Here is a 24,201-nt window from a genome sequence, read left to right as displayed (position 1 = left end):
GAAGCCGTGGGGGTGCGGGGACCGCCAGCTCCCCAGCAGCAGCTGGATGTGCGGAGAGCTGAGCAGTTCTGCAGGCACACCCTCGAGTTTCCTTTCCAGTCTGAGCATTGCTAACTAGCCCGCCCCGGTCCCGGGCTTACGGCGGGGGGTTTATACCACACCATCTATATCCCCCCTTCTTAGCAGCGCTTAATGAGTTGAAGAGATTGGGAAGTTGTTCCCAGCTAAGCCGATATCCTATGAGTTATAAATGACATTTCATCCTCATATGCAGATTTCCTGCTCCGAAGTGAATTATTTACAAGGTAGAGCTCTTGGGTTCCAGCAATCAGCTTCCTGAGATTTACACCTACGCTCCAGTCTCCCCGCTCCTGCTGGGAGAATGTGACGGTTCCCACTGCCCTTTCACATCTGAGGGTGTAGCGGGACAGAACGGCTCTCCTTCCTAAGGCGGGCACTCTCTTCTCTGGGACGGAAGTGGGAAGGAGGAGAAGCCAGAGGATGAAGCAAAGCATCTCGAGGCTGACCTCTTCCAGCTCTAAAAGGATGCCCTCCTACATCCTCTGCAACGAGGAATACAAATGAGGAACACTACGCGGCTTTAAATTCTGGGAGACCTTTCTGCAACATCAAGAGTGGTTTTGTAGCCTTGTGTTTTAGTTAATTAGTATAATGATTTCCTCCAGATTGCGTGAAAATTTACATTTCTCATAACAAAGGCACTATGTCCTACAGTTTGCTCTGATTTCTGGAGAATAGAAGAGTTTGATGCATCCTTTCTGTCCCCCAGTATCTTTGGGGGTTGACAAGCCTTCCAGCTTGGAAAGAGAAGAGTTTAGATGATGAAAACATAACAGTCCACAAATCCACCAGTGGAGCCAAAAGATCTCAGAAACATATTTAAGTTCACATGCACTTGTACTCTATGATAAATGTGGCATTTCAAATTAGTGTGGAGAGGGTTTTTTTTTTTTTTAAGTGCTTAAAGAACAATCACTTACTTGGTTGGAAAAAAACATAAAATAAAGATTCCTACTTTATGCCACAAATGAAAACAAATTTCTGCTAAATCGAAACCTAAAGATAAAAAGTTAAAATCAAAAGAGTTTCGGAAGAAAATATGTGAGAACATTTTTGTAATCTTGCAGCAAGAGTAAACAACATGAAACAATGGACAAAATGACATATTTGGCAACAAAATATTATAAACTTTTTTCCAAAAAAATCAGACTAAACAAAATTAAAAGAAATTGTGACATACTGGGGAGGGGAAACATTTGCAACTAATCATTAATATCCCGTGCTCAGATATAGCCAACAGATCAAAAGAAAATAAATCTCAAAAGAATAAAGAATATGTGTAGGTGAGAAGAAGTACAAATGGTAAACAAAACTGTGACAAGATGCTCAGCCACTGTGGTTAAAGGAATATGGAAGTGAATAATAATAAAAATACACATTTTTCTGAATACAATTTTTAGATGTTATGTCTTGCTGGCACCAATTGATATTGAGGTTGTAATGAAGTCTGCATCTTGACAATGTCTGGCAGGAACAACCAAATGATCCAAACTTCTGGAGGATGACTTGGCATCATCTGATAAAAGATGACGTTTGCCTACCCTTTGACCGCACAAGCTCACTTTTGTGATTCTATCAGAAAATAGAAGCATAATTAAGATACATGTACAGGAGAATGGCTTGCGTACTCTTTTCAATAGGAAAGCAACTACAGTCTAATTATCTACCCATAAGAGTTTAATATATGAGAAGTCTATAAAATGGAAAGCCATATTCCCATTAAAATCTGGAAACAACCAAGCTTCCATCCAAGGGCAATGGATAAATAAATTGCAGTGTCATCAATAAATTGAATATTGAAAAGTGAAGTGAAAGCATTAGCTGTTAAGTTGTGTCCAGCTCTTTGCACCCCCATGGACTGTAGCCCACCATGCCCCTCTCTCCACGGAATTCTCCAAGCAAGAATACTGGAGTGGGTAGCTGTTCCCTTCTCCAGGGGATTTCCCGATCCAGGGAACGAACCCAGGTCTCCTGCATTGCAGGTGGATTCTTTACCACTGAGCCACCTGCGAAGCCCAATGAACTATGATAGGTTTATAAAATAGAATGGCATATTCTGGTTAAAATCTGGAAACAACCAAGTTTCTATTCATAGTTATTGTTCAGTCACTAAGTCGTGTCCGACCCTTTGTGGCCCCATGGATCCCAGGCTTCCCTGTCCCTCCCTATCTCTTGGAGTTTGTCCAACTTTATGTCCACTGACTTGGCGATGTTATCCAGCCATCTCATCCACAAGGGAATGGTTAGATAAATTGTAGTGCCATCATTAAGCTGAATATTATGTAAGTATTAAAAAGCGTGTGATCGAGCTAGAGAGAGATGAAAGGATGCATGCTGTGTACCAAGAGAATAAAGTGAACCATAGACAAAGGAGAGTTGTCATAGATGGATAAATAGATGATGGATCAAAGCTAGAAAATAATTATGTAGATAGATAGATATTACACATCCTACTTGATGTTCATCACTGAAGAAAATGACAACCCACTCCAGTATCCTTGCCTGGAAAATTTCATGGACAAAGGAGCCTGGCAGACTACATCCCATGGGGTAGCAGAGTCGGACATGACTGAACAACTTCACTTCATTTCACTTCACCTGTGTTCTGAGAAAGCTCCCAGCCTCCATGTGGACCTGGGGTATTCTTCCTGAGACCCCTGCCCCCAGTAGCTCCTTCTTCCTCCTCTGATCTGAGGAGAGGCTTCCTTTCTGGGAAGCAACAGGGCACCAGCTGGCACACCACACGTCTTTTCAGCAAAGCCCACATAGAGCAAGGGTTCTGTCTTATTCCTTCTTGGAGTCCCAACCCCTAGCACAGAGCTGGGCATACAACACGTGCTCAATAGAGACGTGCTCAGTAAATAGAAAAGCAAACCTTAAAAATAAGTGAAAATATTTTGAGGCCAAGGCCCATTCATACCTTTCTTTAGTGCTAGAAAATTTTCATCCTTCAGTAATAAATTTTATTTCTATAATCAATACATACTGGAAACCCTTTATAGAATAAGTGTGGATACCCATGCTAGATAATCCCACTGAGAGAAAGAGAGAGTCACAAATACAGAAAGAGAGATAGAGAGGCAGACAGACAGACTCTTAGAAGTTGTTATTCTAAGCAGGTTGAAACCAGGTGTTTAATTCTTTACAAAATAATTTTTTTGTTTGTGTCCTAGAGGAAATGCTATGTTGAGCACAGCATTCATATGAATGTCTATGTGTCGAGTTTATTTTATTGATTTCTTAAATATATTTGGAGTGTCTCCCATTTGCTCATGCCTATTCTGGACAATAGAGAGAATGTGTGAAAGTAGACAAGCGTCTAAGGAGGAGGCCTTGGGGAAAGAGGACGTACTAAATCAAGGATGGGCCTGAACGAAGATCCTGAAACTGCAGGGAGCCTGTCAGAGTCCAGAAACTGGCGTGTACCCTGTTCAGCCCACAGATTACAATGCAAGCGATGCTGAGAAATACACAGGAAGGGTGAGCAGACCATGCCAAACCATAAGTGGTCTGACGTCCTGCTTCTTCCTGAGAGCCCTGGGGAGTCAGCAACGGACTCAAGTACACGAGTGTCTTCGGATTCCTGCTCCGGAGAGAACAGTTCAGAAGCAACTTGGAAGCTTATTGGAGGGGCAAGATCAGAAGCCCCAAGAGCTGATGGTTAAGTGTCTCCTCCAAGATACAGCTTAGAGACCATCCACTGGAGGAGAGTAGTTTCAGAGGAAACAGGGAGGAAAGCAGACAGCATCGTAGGTGTGGAGAGCCCACCATGGCAGAACCCAGAGATGGGTTGGCGCCAATGCAGAAGGAGAATGTGGATGGACAGCTACCCTGCACCCCTGGGATTTCAAAGAAGAGCAAAGGAGCATCTCTTGGGGGGGAGGGCGGTGGGAGTCCACCTAGTACCTCCTGACCTTGAGGTGCCTGAGGGACACTCCTCTGGGTGGAGGGACCAAGTGGCATCAGCTAGGATCGCTGGAGGGCAGACCTCAACAGTTCCCAGCAAGTGTCTTGTGCGTCCCCAAGTGAGGACAAGGGGAAGCCCAGGACGGGGAGCATGGTGAGGCTACGGCAGTAGCAACAGGTTTAGGGACGTGGTAGGCTTTGTGGACTGAAAGGTCACGTGCCCAAAATTCCTCTGCTGAAGCGTCAATACCCAACATGATGGCATTTGGAGATGGGCCTTTGGGGATGATTAGATCAGATGAGGTCATGAAAGCAGAGCCCCAGGATGGGATTAGCATCCTGATTAAAAGAGGAAGCGAGCAGAGCTCTCTCTCTCTCTCTCTCTCTCTCTCTGTGCCACACGGGGACACCGTGAGACGGGGCCATCTTTAGCCAGGAATCCAGTCTCCCCAGGAACCGACTCCACCAGCACACTGAACAGCCTCCAGGACTGTGAGAATAAACGCTTGTGGTGTTTTGTTGGAGCAGCCGGAGCCAACCAAGATGGTCAGACTGCACTGGATTCGAATAATGGCTAGGATTTCAATAAAGGTAGAAGCAAAGGGGGCTTCCTGGGTGGCTCAGCGGGTAAAGAATCCACCTGCCAGTGCAGGAGACTCAGGTTCGACCCCTGGGTCGGGAAGATTCCCTGGAGAAGGAATGGCAAACCACTCCAGTATTCTTGCCTGGGAAGTTCCATGGACAGAGAAGCCTGGCAGGCTACAGCCCATGGGGTTCCAAAGAGTCAGATACGACTGAGCAACTGACACACATAAAGGTAGCATCAAGGAAACAGCTGAGCTGGGAAGAACACGGACTCCTGATCAGAGAACCAGGGGCCCCGGGCAGCCAGGAGTGTGTCGGCTACAGCTGAGCTCCTGGAAGTCTGTGGTCAGTGTCCCTGACACTCTGTTTGGGGTCCATGTGCAACCAGCTTTGCTGTGGCTTGAGACCCAGGGGGCCAACATGTTCTGGGGATAGTGAATGCTAGAGCAGCAGGAGGACTGTGTCCAGGTGCCCAGCAGTGCTTCCAAACCCTGGGACCTTCCCCCAGTGACGGTCATCACACTGAAACTCTCACCCAGCTCCCAGCAGCATCCAATGTCAGACCAGCCCTCTCTCCACAAACCAGGAAGATCCTGCCAGAGAAAGCAGCAGGCAGCAAAATATTCTTAGTATGTGGTTTGGGGATTCCCTTTCCTTCAAAATCCAATTAAAGTCCAGCAAACAGAAAACTTGCCCGACTGAGGTTTTACAAGGAAATTGGCTATTTTATTTAAACGTTTGTTTTACATTCACAAATGTAATTTGTGAATGTTTCGCTTTTCTTTCCTTTTTTCTCTTTCTCTCTCTCTTCTTTCTTTCCTTCCTTCTTTCTTTTCTCCCTTAACAAATTTGCCTGCACTCAGCTGTTACAGAGACTCCAAAACAGGGGGTTGAGAATCCTTCTAAATAATTTTTGTTTTCCAAAGCACATGCACTCTTTTGGGGGATGTCAGCTTCACGTGTTTGAGGCCAGGGGGTGAGAATGGCGTTGTGCCTGAGACCTCAGGAGGCCTTGGGCCCGGGGGCCTTTGGAAACTTGCATGCTCTGATGTCCAAGTTCTGTGCCAAGAACAAGTCACTCAGCCCACAGCAGCAGAACAAGTGTAATGATTCGATTTCTTATAGCCGCTGTCACCTTCATCTATATATTTGCTGGTGATTTATTAGGGCCTGTTCCACCTGTCTCCGTCTGCAGGAGACCTTGTATTGTTGAATTCTTTCCGCGGCGAGGACAGGAATGAAGGAGCAGATGGGATTATGACTTATTTTCCAATGCTGAATTTATAAAAAGATCTTCTGTCAGACATCGACGCACAGCAGTTTGTGGGATGAAATTAATCCTGTGAATAAAATCGCTAACCTCACCTAAAATAGGTGCTTTATTTAAAGAAGGATCGATGAGGCCTGCTAAATATTATTTTTAGTGTGGATAAAAGCTTTTCATAATCCCAGGCTGCACACATTAAGTAAACGGGCAGTTCTGGGTGTTCTCGCACGCTGGAGGTGGCGGGTGGTGCCAGCATGCCGCCGGTCGCTGGCTGCCCCAGGCCTCCGCTCCCTCCAGCTCAAGCTCAGAGCCGGGGAAGCGCTGTGGCCAGTGCACGGGAATCTGTGCTGCGGCACATCTCGCAGCCTCGTCTCCCAAGGAGGATCGTTTGTGACTTAATCAGCGAGATGTCTGGCTGTGTAACAAAAATCACACTCAAGGCTGAATGGCCCCACCCTAGGCGCTTTGTTCTTTGTCCAACAGTCTCGTGGGTTCCGGTTTTAAAAGGAACAATGGCTAATCTCATATTTTGGTGCTGATCCTTTGTGACAGGTGTATAAACAGAGTGCATTTCTCAGTTCTCTACCTTAACCTGTCAGTAGTCCTATAAACGTGGCTGGGAAGGGCGACTTTTGAGGCCTTTGGTTTTGGGGGTCTGGCCTTTGGTGGCTCATACGGTAAGGAATCTGCCTGCCAGTGCCGGAGATGCGGGTTTGATCCCTGGGTCGGGATGATCCCCTGGAGGATGGCATGGCAACCAATTCCAGTATTCTTGCCTGGAGAATCCCATGGACAAAGGAGCCTAGTAGGGTCACAAAGAGTCGGACACGACTGAGCAACTAACACTTTCACTTGTAAGAGGATGACTCCAAAACTCCTATAGTGACCCTGAACTTCAAATTCTTGACGCCTTCAAACAGTGCTAATGCCTGTGATCAAAACGCTCTACCTCAAAAATTGGAAAACTCTGGAAAGAAGTTTAAATTCAAAAACAAGGTTATTGTTGGAAATAACCTAAATGTCCATGGACAGATAAATGAATAAAGAAGGTGTAGTTATTGTGTATATAGTCTACACGCAGTGGACTATTAAAAGATTAATAGTTCAGCCAATTAAAAGACTGAAGCAATACCATGGGCAGGAACGTGGATGGACCTAGAGATTATCATACAAGTGAGTCAGTCAGACAGAGACAAATGCCAAATGATACCACTTATTGTGGAATGCAAACTATGACACAAATGAATTTATCCACAAAACAGAAACAGACTCATAGACATAGAGAACAGATGTACGGTTGCCATGGGGAAGGGGGTGGGAGAGGGATGGCTTGGGAGTTTGGGATTAGCAAATGCGAACTATTATATATAAATGGATATGCAGCAAGATCCTACTGTATAGCACAAGGAACTGCATTTGATATCTTCTAAGGAACAATAATGAAAAAGAAAAAAAATCTACAAGTTCATTGAATAAAAACAAACACTGCATTTTATTCTAGCATCTTGATTATATCCACCAAGAAAAGAAAATATCTTGCCCCCTTTTGTCTCTGTAACTCTCTACGTTTGAAGCCATCCGGGAATGCAGTAGAATTACAGCAAATGGCAGCATATTTCTCCCCCAAAGAACTTCATGTTATGGATTTCCCTTCCCTGAGAAAAAGAACTTAAGGAGAAATTGGACTGTATAGAAATCAGCAAATCGCTGCTCTTTCTTTGAAAGGAGCCCCACGGAGGCAGGGATGAGCCGGTGACTTTCGCCGTCAGAACATCTGTTTTGCTCTTGAGTCTCGCTCGTCCCCTCTCCCACCCGGGAACATTCTGGAGGAGAATGGCAGGGGCCACCAGCCCTGTGAAACCCACCCTCCGAGCAGAGACGCAGCCATGGTGCACAGGACTTCTTCATTAGGACGTTAAGCCTGTAGTCATATTTTCAATCGCGGCTGTAGCTTCTTTTCCTTGCAAGTGCTTTCACTTATTTCGGCGGCACCTAAGGCCCCGTGCCGTACGCAGCAGCACAGTTTGAGACATCGCTGTGATGTTCTGTACATCATATAGTTGCTAACAACCTGTCAAAGTCATCCTGACACCAAACTGAGAAGCTGATGGTTTGGGTAACGTATTAGAGGAGATGAAAAAAAGAGAGAGTCCTCATTACTGTAATAAAAGCAGCAGAGACACACCGAGAATCAATTACTGATTTGTGACCTAATGAACTCACCCTCAGTCAAGTGCAGAGCCGCACCGGGCCTCTTACATTATCAAATGATTTAGGATGGAGCGCTGTCTGGGGCCGGGCAGCCAGTCGAGGCAGAGCCGTTCTCTGATATCGTCGCCGCCTTAATTACCTTGTTCCCAGGTGCAGAGATCAAATGGGGCGACTGGAGGTGCTGGAGCTCGAGCCAGCTGGAAACGAAGAGGAAATCATTAACACCAACAAGAGTCGCATCAGGGCCATGACACCTCCTGGTGGAAGCGAGGAGACTCAGAAAGTCCTTGACTTGTCCCCTCTGGCCGCCTGGGGACTGGGTCCAGGTGGGGGTCGGTGTGGTGGCCACATCTGCAGGAGTCTGGGCAGGTGAGCTGGGTGTCAGATCCCCCAGCGCAGACATTGGCTGGAGAGGAAAGGGGTCCGAGGGCATGTGTGCAGACGAGGGGCTCCGTGATCCAGAGTGGACGGTGAGTCCACTGCTCACACTCATGTGTCTCACAGGAAAAGACAACTGAGCTTCTAAGTAAACACACACACACACACACACACACACACACACACAATGTTCTTGTCGATGATGAAACGGCTTGGTTCCATCTTTCATCTCCTAGAGTGAGTCCTGTCCAGATGCCATGTTCCTGCACGGTGAGCCAGAGCCAGGAAATGGTCATCCGCAGCCACAGAGGCTGCTGCCTGCTGTGGCAAGGCACGCGTTACCATTTCTTGAACTAAATCCTCGGAGCCGTTTTTCATCTTCTCCTTACCCATGGAGAAGAAGCTCCTGTGTTCCCAAAGTCACAGGCTCCTCCTGGGTTCATGGTTCCCAACGTCAGGGAAGCACCCAGGAGCTGGGGCACCAATGATGAAGATCCATCCAGGCTTCAGGGTCACATCCCTGCCCCTCCCGTGCCCCTGAGCTGCTCTGCCGGCCCTTGTGGGGAGGGAGACATCAGCACGAGGCCCTGGGAAGCCAGCTCTAGTGCTGCTTACAGTGGGCTGAGCTGGCTTCAACCCAGCATCACTGATGAACCAGCCCCGTCAGCACCACATGTGGCATGATCGGGTCCTGGTGACACTTTGGGAAAGTGATACAGATGAGGACTCGTCCCTGAGAAGCCTCGCACACGAATGACTCACAGCTGGAAGTGTTTGGACAAAGCAGAGTTGGAGGAAAGGGTCGTACACGTTGTGTGCTCTCAACAGGGAGGCTGTGAGTCTGGGGGAGCAAGGAAACCCCCTTCTGCAGCCACACCTTCTGCAGCCACAGGCCACACGCCAAGTTCGTGCATGCTCAGTCATGTCCAACTCTTTGCCACCCTGTGGACTGCAGCCCGCCAGGCTCCTCTGTCCATGGAAATCTCCAGGCAAGAATACCAGAATGGGTTGCCATGCCCTCCTCCAGGGGATCTTTCCAACCCAGGTATCCAACCTGAGTCTCCTATATTGGCGGGCAGATTCTTTACCACTGAGCCACCAGGGAAGCCCAATCCTGGTACAAGGATGTTCAGCTCCCCACTAGTTTCAGATGAGTCACTAGAAGCATCCTTGAATGGACGTCAGAGTCAGCCAGTTAAATGCAGATTCTGATTCAGAGATGTAAGCTGGGTAAAGAGATGGTGCAGGTCCTGCAGGTCCCTGGCACTGCCAGGCCTGTGTGGCATCCTTGAAGCAGCAAGACCTGTGAGCTCTATGCCTGCCCCCCAGCCCTTATCAGTAGGACCAACGTACTAACCAAGACCCATGAGCACCATCACAGTAAATCCTATGAGTCAAGTACCCCCACAAGGGAGTTGGATGCACTCAAAATCCTTCGAAAGAATCTGTTGCATTAGGCCCCTTGGCCAACCTGGTCTTCAAGACCTACCTTTGGGACTGTGACCTTCCAGGCCCTCAAATAAGCCAACCAGGAGATGGTGAGGAGAGGTCCCCAGGCGATGGAAGGCAGGAGCTGTGACCAGGCAGGTACAGCGGAGCCCAAGCAAACCCAGCTCGGCTAGGGACTCTTCCCCGTCAGCTCAAGTCTTGTATGTGGTTAAGGCTGGTGTGGGAACAGGGTCCAGTCATGCAGCATAATTTGCAAATCAAGAAACCAAGTGCCGACGGTGAGGCAAGAGGGTATCTGAACGCCTAGCGCCGTGAGTGGATAGAGCCGTCCGGTGGGCCCCTTTCCAAATGGCCCAAAATTCCAGGATGAGCAGAGATGAGCTTAGGAGGGACGGGGGACTTGGCGCAGGCGGCCACCTGCCCTAAGCGGCATCTTTGTGGAATGACAGTCAGACACGGGCCGGGTCGCCGTGGCCCCCGGGGACTTGGGACTGAGCCATCCTTCGGCACTGCTCGATCCTGCCCTCCCGAAAGCTGGTGATTCATTGAATTTAATATTGTCCCGAGACTCACTCCAGGGAAGGCTGCAGGAATGTTTTTCAAAAGAGAAGCACAGCCATTAAAAACACTCTGCACGCCCCAGCCTATAAAAGAGGTTCTTTATTAATGACAGCGACAGCAGCCAAATGGTCCAACTGCTGTACCGTCCGAGGGGACCCGGTGGTTAGGGCCACGCTCTACATGATTTTTACCTTCCCTGCCCCCTTATATCGAGGTCCACAAGGTTAGCGTTATCATCCTCGATGGGAAAGGCCCAGAATGGGAGCTGCATCCTGCTCTCCTCCTCCCCCTCCTCTGCAGGGCCTGTAAATCCTGTCCCCACCCCCTCGGCAGCTCGAGTCCCCCCAGTTCTGAGGCTGGTTGATGGGAGGCAGTGGGAAACACTCAGAATCACCCCCTTCATTTCCTCCAAAAGCTGCAGGTGTGTTCTCTTGTCTACAATCTCTCCAGTTTTCCTCCGGCTTCAGCTGCATTTTCAACTTGAGAATGGAGGTGTGTGCCGCCCACATCTCTACATGAAGTTTCCCTCCTCTGTCTGGGTTTGGGCTGTTCCCGCTGGTCTCTGGGTCCCCACGAGAGGGCTGTGTCTTCCAAGATTCTGATGCTCCTGCCCACTGGCCACTTGGACCAAACCCCCAGGTCTCCCCTTCCTATCATGGATTAAGATGTTGTCAACAGAAAATGCACGGTAAGTATATCTTTTAAGTATATTTTTTTAATTCCCTCCTGATCGCTTCTAAACACTGACAAGTATTTGAAGTTTCTACCTCCTTTAATACAGAGGATGAGATGGTTGGATATCATCACCGACTCAATGGACATGAATTTGAGCAAACTCAGGGACACAGAGGAGCCTGGCGTGCTGCAGTCCTTGGGTCACAAAGAATCAAATATGAGTTAGCAACTGAACAGCCAGCTCCTTTATGTTTAAACAGAATGGCAGATTTTTGCAGAGAACACACAGTTCCTGGAGCTAATGATCTCTGAGGGAGGTCAACTTCCAAGTGCCAACCTCAAGAATGTTTTGGTCCCACCATCACCTGGAGGTGAAACTTCAGGAGGGAGTGTCTTCTCCGGGACCCTCATGGTCACTCCTATTCAGATACCCTGTCCATGTGCTGGGCCATTCAGCTCTGCCCCATGGTCGTGAGCAGGCATAGTGTTTATGGAAAACAAAGCGTCACTTAGAAACCCCCAGCCCTCTACATATGGAGGATTCAGCTCTGACCTTGGTCCCTCAGATGGTCATCAACCCCCACCAGTCACTTAGCACTTCTCTCCCTTCACCCACCAGACTCTACCCCCTTGGCCCACTAAACACTCCACCCTCAGAAAATCAAAAGCCACTGTTTTTCTTCTTTTTGTCAAGGTATTACATGTAAATGGTAGAGTATGTGTACAGCAGTAAAAGACAAGAAAATCAAAATTCCCTGGTGATCCCAAGCCCAGAGATAAACATGAGTACCATTCTGGGGGATTACTTTTCAGTCTTCCCAAATTCTATTTCAAAAATAGCACAAGACATGATGTAAGAGCTCTTAAGTTGTCAGCTTTGAGTTTTAGAAGACGCTTTGGAATGTTGTGACGTTTCTGCTGTCTTTCGGAATATTCTGCCATGATCATCTTCTGGACTGGGTTCTCCTCATCCACTTGCTCTTCAAGTACCAGTATTTTACTATGAAATAAATGGTCTTTTGTTCTGGGTCGACTTTCTTTCCCTGAGTCAGTCCACTCGTTCCTTTGGCTTTAATTACTGTTTCTGGATGCTAACAGCCGCCTGCTGTGTATCTTTGTTCTGACCTCTCTCCCAAACACTACCATCCTGTCCTTGCCTCCTAGATGTCTACACGGACTGTGGAGCCAGCATGAACCAACTCATCTTCTCTGCACTTCTCAGGCGCCCAATCCTCCTCATCTCCTGCTTTCACCCTAAAGGGTTCTCTCTTTTGGTTCCTCTGTTCTTTACTTCTTGTCTTCACTGGGCTCATCAGATACATTTAGCATTGCATTTTGATCCTTTTATAGACTTTTAGCTATATTGTTTGCATAATTTTGGGGGGTTGCTCTATGGAGACACAGTTTCAATCCCTGGGTTGGAAAGATCCACTGGAGAGGGAAATGGCAAACCACTCTAGTATTCTTGCCTGGAGAATCCCTGGACAGGGCAGCTTAGCAGGCTACAGTCCATGGGTTCACAGGAGTCAGATGTGACTTAGTGACTAAAACACCACCACCACCAGGAATTACGTTTGTACCATTAATTTATCCAATCACAGGCAATATTGCACATAAAATATTGGGGGCTCATAGCAGTCCCATCCTCTGTGCTACTGTTGCCACAAATGCCCATCTATATATGGCATCAACTCCCCAATATGATGCTATAGTTTTTCTTTAAATGTCATGTATCTTACAGAAATTAACAAAAGAAGTACGTGCATGCATATCTTTGCCCATATCTGTGCTTTTATGCATGAATGTATAATATATATACATATACTTCTGCCTACATTCAGCATTTCTATCCATCTTCCTTTCTTCCTAAAATTCTAGTTATCAGCTGGTGTGAGTTTCTTCAGCCTAAAGAAAAACCTCCTTTGTAGCACAGATCTGCTGGCAGCAAATTGTCTCAGTTGTTTGTTATCTGAAATGTCTTCATTTCATCTTCTTTTGGGAGATAGTTGGGCTAGCTATAGAATTCTGGTTAATGATTTCTTCCTTCCAGCACGTCACAGAAGTTATTCTGCTGTATTCTAGCCGCAATGTTTCTGATGGTCAGCCCCCCATGGACACCTGTTCTGTGATGTGTACAACCTCATCTCTGCTGCTTTCAGTATTTCTCCTTCACCTTTATGGTTGAGAAGCTTGGCTTTGATGTGGTTCCTGTCCTTTTCTTTGATTTTGCCCTCTTTGATGAATGCTGAGTTTCTTGGATGTGTAAATTGATATTTTACACAAAATTTGAGGAAAAAAGGAAACCCAAGCTCTCTGTTTGACAAACACATCTAGCTCCATTCTGTATTTAAGGCTCTACTCCCAACTGTCCTATCTCATGTCTTCTGCATTTCATCCTCCAAATACAATGCATAATTTAATACCTCTCTGCTTCTGCTGTGATTTCTACTTAAAATGACCATTGTCCCAACCTGTTATTAACTTACCAATAAGTCACTTACTCTCTTACAAAAGCCCAGTTCAGTGTCTCTTAGCCTGTGACCCTTTCCCACAAAAGCCCTGGAAATGTGATCCTCCAACTCTATGATTTTCCTCTTTATTACAGCATATGAAACATATCATTATATTTTTATTATTCTCTTGTTAATGACAAGAATTCTCTCTTTTTCTCCTTGTGGCCCTTATACCTTGTACAATGTCAAGTACATCATATGTATTCAATAAATGTTTATGGGCTAATTGGATGAATAAATGAATGAGTTGAACTTACTTAAGACCATGAGGTAGTGTTTCTAGGGCTCTTTGTATAGAGAAATAAAGTGGCATTTATCCTCAAAGTTTAACTCAATGATGAGTAACAGTGTTTAGATTTTGATTGAGGACATTCAGATCCCTAGAAATCTTTAGGGAAAAGCTCTCAGGTAACTCATGGTTTCTGAATGGAGGCCAAGAATGAGTTTTAAATCTGTGATAAGTATATAAAAGTGGGAGCAATCTTTTTTTATTATATATTACCTCCCCAGTCATTATGGAATCATTTCATATTCATTGTGATAACACCAATCATTAATACACTCATTTGGCATTCATATGGCTCTCTTATGCACTTCGATAGGAATTCTCTTGTAATTAACCATTCGTTAATGTTAATAGTAATGGACGGTTAAAATAATGTGCCACCAAATACAGTCATTGACAGCAAAGGGATTAACGGATCCAGGCAGGAGAGACACTGCAGCCATCCCTTCTGTTGGGAAAACGTCCTCAGAAGGTAGACTGGAGCTTGAGATGCTGTATAAACAGGACTGCGAGCCCCAGATGGGAGCCCAAGTCTTGGCCATCACTTCTTTGAGGACTTGATTTTAAATTCAGAAGAAAACTGTGCCAAGCTGGCGCTTGATTCAGCAATTTTCTTTTAGCTTTTGTGTAGATCAACTGTATCCTAAATTATCCATCTCTTCTTTGCCTTGTTAACAAGTTGTATTTTCCTGTTAGAGACCAAATCTGATGTTCCTAAAGGACTGCTCTGCAAATGAGATTTGGGGTGATCACAAAGAGTCGGACACAACTGGGCGACTGAACTGAACTGAACAGGATAAAATGTGTGAAAAGTAAAAGCGAAAGTCGTTCAGTCTTGTCCGACTCTTTGTGACGCCAGGGACTACAGTCCACGAAATTCTCCAGGCCAGAATACTGGAGTGGGTATCTGTTCCCTTCTCCAGGGGATCTTCCCAACCCACGATCAAACCCAGGTCTCTCACATTGCAGGTGATTCTTTACCAGCTGAGCCACAAGGGAAGCCCAAGAATAATGGAGTGGGTAGCCTATCCCTTCTCCAGCAGATCTTCCCATCCCAGGAATCGAACCAGGGTCTCCTGCATTGAAGGTGGATTCTTTACAAACTGAGCTATTAGGGAAGTCCAAAATGCGTGTTTATAAAATGTGTGTTCATCCTCAAATCAAAGGGGCAGTCCTATTAAAAGCAGTAGTTGGTTAAAGGTGAGTTGATGAGTTCCACCTTCAAATAGGGCCATGTTGAAAGGCAAATGAAGATCACAGGCTGAACCCCTGGATTTACGAAGCTTGGGGACGTTTCTGTAAAGTGCTGATGAAGGCAGTGCTTGTTTCCTCCAGACGGTGAATGACTTCCTTCTCCAAGGTGGCCCTTGTTATGATCAATACCAGCAATTTTAGGACGTGGCATGAGATATGGGTGTCAGTCATGAACTCACCCTCCAGCTCTGATGCTGAAGTCCTTGAATGTGGCATCCCCTTTCATGAGCGCAGACTGCAGAAGAAGAGGGAAAGGCCAGCAGGGGAAATTCTAGAATTTCACACATGGTTCCCGAGTTGTGTTCCCTGGCAGTTCCACCTGTAGGGCTGGATGGGCTTCAAGGCATCCTGAATCTTGCACCAGACGAGTCCCTGAGGCCTCCAGACAGAAGGCAGGCACACCTTTTCTGTGTCCCTTCTTAAAACACAGTTCCAGTCCACATGAGGACATCTGATAAGCTTCCAAGACACTGAGGTTAGCTCTTTAATTCAGCTGGCCAGATGTAAAAGGCAACTCTGCTCAGTGGAGATAACACGCTGACCCCTGTGCTCAGTCAGTCATGTCTGACTCTTTGCAACCACATGCACTGTAGCCTGCCAGGCTCCTCTGTCTAAGGAATTCTCCAGACAAGGATACTGGAGTGGGTTACTATTTCCTCCTCCGGAGGATCTTCCAAACCCAAGGATAGAACTAGAGTCTCCTGCATCTCCAGCATTGGCAGGCAGATTCTTTACCCCTGAGCCACCTGGGAAGCCATACTGACCCCTTATCACACTGGTTTCTGGCCCTGAGAGCAAGTTGTCTCTGTGTGATGTGAGGAAGCAAGACATAGGCGCCCTAAAGCAGGGAGAATGGCCCCCTAAAAGGCAAAGGGGGAGGCCCAGAGCGATGGCTGGGGCCTGACCCGGACCTGCCCAAACACTCCATCAGGGCGGATCCGTCACTGCCCCTTCCTGGGTGGTGATCATGTCGGGGCAGCTTAGGGGTGGCTCTGTAGGGGGAAGGGGCACAGCAGACCCCCAGTCAGGTACCAGGCAGCCCAGACTCAGCTCCAAGTTTCTGGACAGGAGCATGGCCTCGGGTCTGACAAGGGGAGACAGAGCAGGGCTGAAGAAACGGGGGTTGTGGGCAGCCCCTGCAATCCCAGGACATAAATCCCCTGCCGGCCCGCCTCCCAAAAGGAAGCCCGCACCTCCCTTCTTGAAGGAAGCCCTTCCCCAGACGGGATGCCCTGGATTCTGACCAGTCATCTAAACCACATCACTGTGGAAAAGCCCAGAAAGTCAGAGCTCGACGGGCCTCTAGATGGTCTCATCCAATGCTTCGGTTTCACCCACGTGGAAATGGAGGCCCTGAGGGGAGCATGCTCTGTGGGCGCCAGGTTTGCTGTGCCGGCCACCGTGTGCTCCAGAGCCGTCACTCCGCACGTGTCTCAGCCCCAGGGGAGATGCTCTTCTGCAAGCACAAAGCTTTCCGAATCCGTGAGGTGCGAGGAATATGGCTGCCAAGCTTGGGCAGGGGGCAGATGCAGGAGGGGGCGGACAGGTGCTGTCAAGCTGGCTGTGCTGGGGAGGGGGCTTACTGGGCACGGTTGTCCATCTCACGCATCAATCCACCCAGCATATGGTCAGTGCCACCCTGTGCCCTGGCCCGGCTGCTTGAGCACGACTCCCCTTCTTTGACTCCCCTTATCAGGCCTCCAGTGACCAGGACCACACACGATCTTCTTAGGGCACCCCTCCCCGTGAGAGGGAGTCCTGGGTCCACCGTGTCCGTGAGCGCCGAGGCCACCATAGCCTCAGGTCCGGGATTCTGCTCAGTGTTTGCCCCTTTAAATTCTACACGGCAAAAAACTCTACACACTATCCACCTGAAACATTAAAGAGCTTCTTCATGCCTCTACCATGTCTATAAAGACCATGAAGTAGAAAGCTTTAATTACTCGGAAAGGTCAGGCTTCACATTGTATATTTAATCTGGATTTAAAGAAGTGACTTCTATGAAGAGTTATGCTGTCATGTCTAAACACCTGCTGCTTCCATTTGTCAAGACACACTCGGGCACTCCCAGGCAGAGACACACAAATAAGCCAGCGACACTCAGCGCCGGCTACCTTCCTATTCAGAGCGGGAATATTTTAGGACCTGTCTGAAGACGGCCGATTCTTCCCAGGTAGACAGTAATCACAGGGGTGGACAGAAGCGGTTTTCAACTTCTTTGACGACTGGCTTGGAATGTGGGTTTTTGCTGTTGTTTAGTTGTCAGGTCATGTCTGACTCTTTGCCACCCTATGAACTGTAGCTCGCCAGGCTCCTCTGTCCTTGGGATTTCTCCAGGCAAGAATGCTGGAGTGGGTAGCCATTTCCTTCTCCAAGGGATCTTCCCATGACCCAGGGATTGAACCCATGTCTCCTGCATTGGCAGATGGGTTCTGAGCCACCAGGCAAGTCCTGGAATGTGGGTACACTGAGAAAAACGTTTCTGAGGACACCTACCTACCTGCCTTTCTATTTCCCTCCGTGTTCCTTCCTTCTTCCCACCCTTCCTCCCTCCATTCACAGACAGAATGTCCAGCAGGCTCAGGAGGTATGTGAAGACAGTGGAGAGTGTGTGTACCCCTGGGAGCATACTAAGTGGTGGGGAGCAGGCAGGGCTTGGGGATAGGCTCCCTGCAGGAGGATGAGTACATGCTGATACGTGGTCACATCTGTGGATGTAATAGAAACCAGAGTTTGCCTGAGGAAGAAGGAGGGTTTAGATATGGAAAAAGGAGAAAAACTAGAATAAACCCTCTGGTGTTGGATTCAAGTTAGAGTAGATAGTGTAACTTGTGGCAATAGATAGATAAAGATAAATAATAGATAATACATATATAGATGCATAGACAATGTATGAATACATCTATAAGAAGAGATATAAATGTGGATATGATACATGTATCTATTTTATATGTTTACCTATTTTCATACCTACAGACACAACAGATATACATTTTCCTGCTTTGAGAACCTAGAAGCAACACTCCTGCTGTAAAAAGGATTACACCTACCACTCAGTTCTTGGTTTTTAAATATGACTCTCGTTCTAAAAGAACGAAGGCTCTGTGGAGAAATGACTGACTTTTGACCAGGCTAGAAAAAGATCAAGGTGAGTTTGGAATCAATTTTTGTGACAGAAGAAAAGAAATTGCCCAAAGAGTAATAAGAATACATTAAAAGGATATGGAAGTAAGTTTGACTGTGTTACTTCTGGTCAAAATGAGGGCAATCTGAGAGTCAAAATTAATAATGTAAAATTAAATATGTAAAAATTAATAATAGTAAATCAGTTGCATCCCATCAGATGAGACAGTAATCTCAGTGACCATACAGATATAAATAAGTAAATATAGAGAAAAGAAAAATCTCTTCCTAATAACAAAAGCCAACTAAGAAATATGGTAACTATGATGTAATTAGAAAATCACCATTTGGCAACTATCAGAGAGGTAATTAATTCAGGTAAGAACCATTGGTGGGTTCTGAAACTAGGGCATGAGAGTTGGATGAAGGAAGGCTATTACACACTCTCAAAGTGTCTCTCCAAAAGTAAGTGGTAATTACAACAGGAACATAAAGCACCTTTTTGGCAGAGGAGCTCCGTGACTGTGACCCAGTGCTCTCCTATGGGGAGCTGTCCACATGTCTGTGACGCTCACTAGACAAGGCCTTTGAAAGATGTGTTACTTATTTCATGATCCCATGGGCCAAGGCCCTTCTTTATGGACCTTGGATATGGAAAGACACATTCGGTAGGAACTTATGGACCATCTACTGAACCCTGAGGAGCACTCAGTACAGAGGCAATGGATTCGCAATACTTCCCTACTGATTCTCTCTTTCCATACAGAATATCTTTCACGTGAAAGGCTCTTGATCACTCAAGGAATTGTTGAACTCTGAAATGGGGAGATTTTTTTACACACACACATGTCCAATGAGAGCCAGACAAAGTGCATTGGTGAAGTTTATTGTTGACGATTTTATATTTTAGAGAAGCTTTAGGTTCACAACAAACTGAGAGGAAGGAACAGACTTCTCCCTTTCCTTTCCCTTCCCACATCCCCAGCCTTTCCCGTTGTCAACCCCTCCCATCATTTGGTACATTTGTTCAAATTGACAAACCTCTGTGGACACTTCATCAGCACCCAGAGCCCATAGTTTGCACTGCAGTTGACTCTGGTGTTGGGCATTCAATGGGTTTGCACAAACATACGACACATATCCACTATTAGAGCATCATACAGGGTAGCTTCACTGTCCTAAACAGCCTCTGGGCTCCCCCTACTCATCTCTCACTCCCTGCTGACCCCTAGCAAGCTCTGAGCCTTAGACTCTGCCCAGAGGTTTTTGTTTTGCAAAATATCATATAGTTGGACTCACACGGTCTGTAGCCAGAGGTGAACTTCTCACTTGAGTAGGCCAACAGTGGTCAAATGACTGATAACACTCATCAGTTATTTTGGTGTTTATGGGGCACAAAATACTAAGGACACTGCTTATTTACATGGACTCTAATGCAGTTATTTCTGTGCACTTTGTAGATTTATTATTAGCAGCAAGGAGAGGACACAGCGGGAAAGGTGAACTTGCTTGCTGTCCAACCTGAACCACTGTCCATGTCCGGCCTCAGGAAGACAGCCTCACGGGTTTCAAGAGTCAGTGCTTAAACGACTGTGCGATCTCACCATGCAGGGAATCTCAAAGAGCCAAACTCAGAAGCAGACATGAGAACTGTGTTCTCCAGGATGTGAGGGAGAAGGTGATGGAGTGGTGAGAGATAAGGGTAAGATAAGGTACCAAGTTTCAGGTACACAAGGTACATACGTCCTAGAGATTGGTTGCACAGCATAGCTAACATCACTCTGTAGGATACTTAAACTTTGGTAAGAGGGTAGATCTCATGTAAAATATTCTTACCATGAAAATAAAAATAATGGAACCTCCCTGGTGGTCCATTTGTCAAGAACTCACCTTCCAATTCACCTTCCAGTTCACGTGGGTTCAATCCCTGTTCAGGGAACTAAGATCCCACAGGTTCAGTTAAGCCAGTGCGCCACAACTAACATTCAGACAGCCAAATAAATAATATATATTATACAATATATTTTTTAAAGACAGTAATAATAGGGGCAGGGGAAAACTTAAGGAAGTGTTGGATCCATTCATGACCTGGTGATGGTTTCTCGGGTATATACCAAGAGTGTGTTAGTCACTTAGTCATGTCTGCTTCTTTGGGACCCCAAGGACTGCCAGGCTCCTCCACCCTTGGAATTCTCCAGGCAAGAATACTGGAGTGGGTAGCCATTCCCATCTCCACTGGATCTTCCTGACCCAGGGATCAAACCCAAGTCTCCCACATTGCAGTCAGATTCTTTATCATCTGAGCCACCAGGGAAGCACACTCACCTCCAAAATCATACACTAAGTATGAACAGCTTTTTCTATGGCAATTATGCCTCAATAAAAGTTTTTTTTTTTTTTTTTTTAAGAGCAATGAAGGCAAAATAGTTCACGAGAAACTGAATTAAAGCATGTTTACAAGCCTTTCAGTAGGTGACCGAGGGATAAATTCATCCAAAGAAAGCAGCGGATGTTTTTTCCCCTTTTATTTGAAAACAGTGCAGCACCGTAAGACGTTTCAGTTCAAGCAGCCTTGGAAATTCAGCACCTACTAACGCAGGGAGGAAAACTTCCTATCAGCGCGAGTAGAAGGCATTCCTTTTCTCCCCCATTTCAGGACATGCAGGAGAATTGTGAATGGTTTCCCCTCAGGGACGGGCGAGATTTGCCCCTTCAGGAACTAAACATTGTGATTGGGACACCGTTTGTCAGGTGTTAACACCTCATCCGACAGTAAACAGTACTTTAAAAATGCAATTCTTGAAGAATCTGGGGTTGGGATAGAATTTACATCAGCATTATTATGCAAAACGGGTTTCCTATGCAAATGAATAGCATAAATAATACTCATGGTAAGGGAGGTTGGCTAAGATAAAAGTATATATTTTCAAGCCTTCAGAAATGTGCAAAGAGTCTCAGATATGCAGGCATGGCCCTCACTCCATTTCACCTCAAGGCATGCTTTGGGAGTCATACACGTGCACTTCCTCTTAAGGCCTTGCTGTTCAGCATGGTCCGCAGACGGGCAGGAAGCCCCAGAACCCACTCCAGACCCAACTGGGTTGACAACTGAGCGTCTGATAGTTGGAGAAGTGGGGGAGGTTTGCATCCACTCATTTCTGAGTAATAACATGTGAGTTAGAGTCTTCTTCTAGGATCACTGGACACAATGGAGAAGACTAAGAAGTCCATCCTCCCATCACAACCGCTCTTGGACTGGTGAGAGATTTGTTAAACTCTCTGCCTGCTTCCACAGATGGATAGTGGGGATCAGTCCAGCTCCTGGTATGTCTCTGCTCCCTCCTGGTGTTCAGAATGCAATGGGAAGGGAAACTTCCTACTCAGTCAAGTCAGCCAAACTGCCCCCAAATACCAGCGGATGATACCTACATACCTACATCATGTGTAGGGATGTGAGAGTTGGACCATAAAGAAGGCTGAGCAATTGATGCTTTTGAACTGTGGTGCTAGAGAAGACTCTTGAGAGGCCCTTGGACTGCAGGGAGATCAAACCAGTCCATCCTAAAGGAAATCAGTCCTGAATATTCATTAGAGGGACTGATGCTGAAGTTGAAGCTCCAATGCTTGTATCTGAGCCTCCAAGGCTTGTATCCTGCTTACTTTCAGTTCTCTCTTGTCTTTTTTATGAGTATTCTCCTTCAGTGAATTAACTCATCAGCCACCATATTGGGGCTCTTTGTATTGAAAAGCTCATTATTTCAGAGGAAGTGCCCCATGAATTAAAAAACCCCAAAACACCAACAGTTATAATTAGATAGCTGGGATGAGGAGAGGTCCTGTGTGTGTCACCTGAGGAGAGGTCCTTTGGCCCCCTGATGAAAAGAGCCAACTCACTGGAAGAGACCCTGATGCTGGGAAAGATTGAAGGTAGGAGGAGAGGGGGACAACAGAGGACAAGATGGTTGGATGGCATCACCAACTCAATGTGATGTGTTTGAACAAACTCTAGGAGATAGTGAAGGACAGGGAAGCCTGGCGAGCTACAGTCTATGGGGTCGCAGGGAGTTGGACACAACTTAGTGACTCAACAACAACCACCAGTGGATGGAGACTCGCATTCACACCCTGATTCAGTTTCCTCCAGCAGTTGACATCTCGAGGAATTTCCACATAGAACCACTAATGAATAATCACATTGGTCACATCACAGCCTTTACCCCAAAGTCCAATCCTTGTACTTGACACACTACCAGCTTTTGCTCACAACTCATTCTGAAAATTCGTCTTTTAGCGTAATTCTTCCAGTAGCATCTCCAGATTTTTATGCAGAGATGGAGGTGAAATTCTCTTTCCTTTCATCTAATTTCACACACACACACACACACACACACACACACAGGACCTCTCTTCATCCCAGCTATCTAATTATAACTGTCAGTGTTTTGGGGTTTTTTTTATTCATGGGGCACTTCCTCTGAAATAATGAGCTTTTCAATACAAAGAGCCCCCAAATGGTGGCTGATGAGTTAATTCACTGAAGGAGAATACTCATAAAAAAGACAAGAGAGAACTGAGAGTAAGCAGGATGCAAGCCTTGGAGGCTCAGAGAGGCCCGTCTCATCCTTTGCTGAAAATCACAAAGACAAATTGTTTTGAAAACTACTAATGACATTTTTGTTTCTTTTTCATGAGCAAACATGACATTTCTGCAGCTGGATCTCAACGGAAGATCAGACCCCATATGACGCTGCCATGTTGGCTCTGGGCTTGGGACCCCACACTCGAACCACGGCCAGCCATGTTCCCACCAGAAAGAGAAAGCCCCGTGTAGTCTGAATGAGCGACGTGGCTCACGGCTGAGCACTGGCTCATCCCTGCAGCCCTTGGCTTTGGATAGTCCCGCAGATTCCAGAGAGCACAGTTTAGGAACATCGTGAACATAGAGAAGGACTTTCTGTTTTTCATCAGGTCTGTATTTATAACCCCGGAGAAGACTCCAACTGCATCTCATGATAATAAATCCCCAACTCCAGGCTGGGCTGGATTTTCCTCATATTTAGCTGCTGCGTCTTTTGAATTTATTTAATTTAAAAAAAAAAATCACCTCCCTTCTGATTTGCATTTGGGATACAGTTGTTTCTTCAAAGCTTCGTTGATTGGTGAAGACTCGGAACACCAGGGCAGAGAGCATCCCAAATGCCCTGCCTTGCAGCCCTGCTTCTGGCCCTTTGTTTGCAGCATTGGCCACAGTCTGGGTCCAGATGCAGTGAGGGGGGCCGCAGGAGAGATCCGATCCGGCACTGAAATCAGTCCTTCGCCACCACTCCAGCTGTACTCGCTATGTAACCCTGGGGTACCAGAAGGTGTCTGCTTTCAGTGGCTTGTTAGTCCGTTGTGTTTTTTCCCCCCCAAGTTAAAAACACACACAAGTATCTAGGGGTTGCAGTTGGCAGGCAGCAGGAGTGTTCCAGGTAGGTCAAGATCCTTCAAGGGCATGGCATTGTCGGCCGTGCCCTGGGTGCCCTTCACTCTGAGATTCATGGTTGATCGCAGACTGGAGCCCTCGGCTGGCACCCGGCCATTCCTGAGGTGTGGGTATGCACCACGCTCAGCTCAAGTCAGCTGTAATCACCCCGTGGGCAGGTCCATGGGGACTGGGGACCAGGGACCGGGCTGGGATGGTGGGGAGCCAGGAGGGTGTGGCTGTCACCCCAGGGAAGGACTCACATCTCCACCAACACCTTGCTGGAGCTATCAGGTAACAGCAGCAGCTGTCCAGAGCAGCAGAGACAAGAGGCAGTGCACCTGTTTGCAACATGCTTCATTATCATCCACATCCGTGTGGTCATTAAGGGTAAAGCTTTGGTAAAATATGGCACACAGGGAGCATGGCTCCTCCACGAGATGCCGGC

Source organism: Bison bison, unplaced genomic scaffold (genome assembly GCF_000754665.1).
Source record: "Bison bison bison isolate TAMUID 2011002044 unplaced genomic scaffold, Bison_UMD1.0 scf7180017864353, whole genome shotgun sequence".
NCBI lineage: Eukaryota > Metazoa > Chordata > Mammalia > Artiodactyla > Bovidae > Bison > Bison bison.
The sequence above is the reverse complement of the archived record's forward strand: the minus strand, read 5'-3'. Positions refer to the sequence as shown.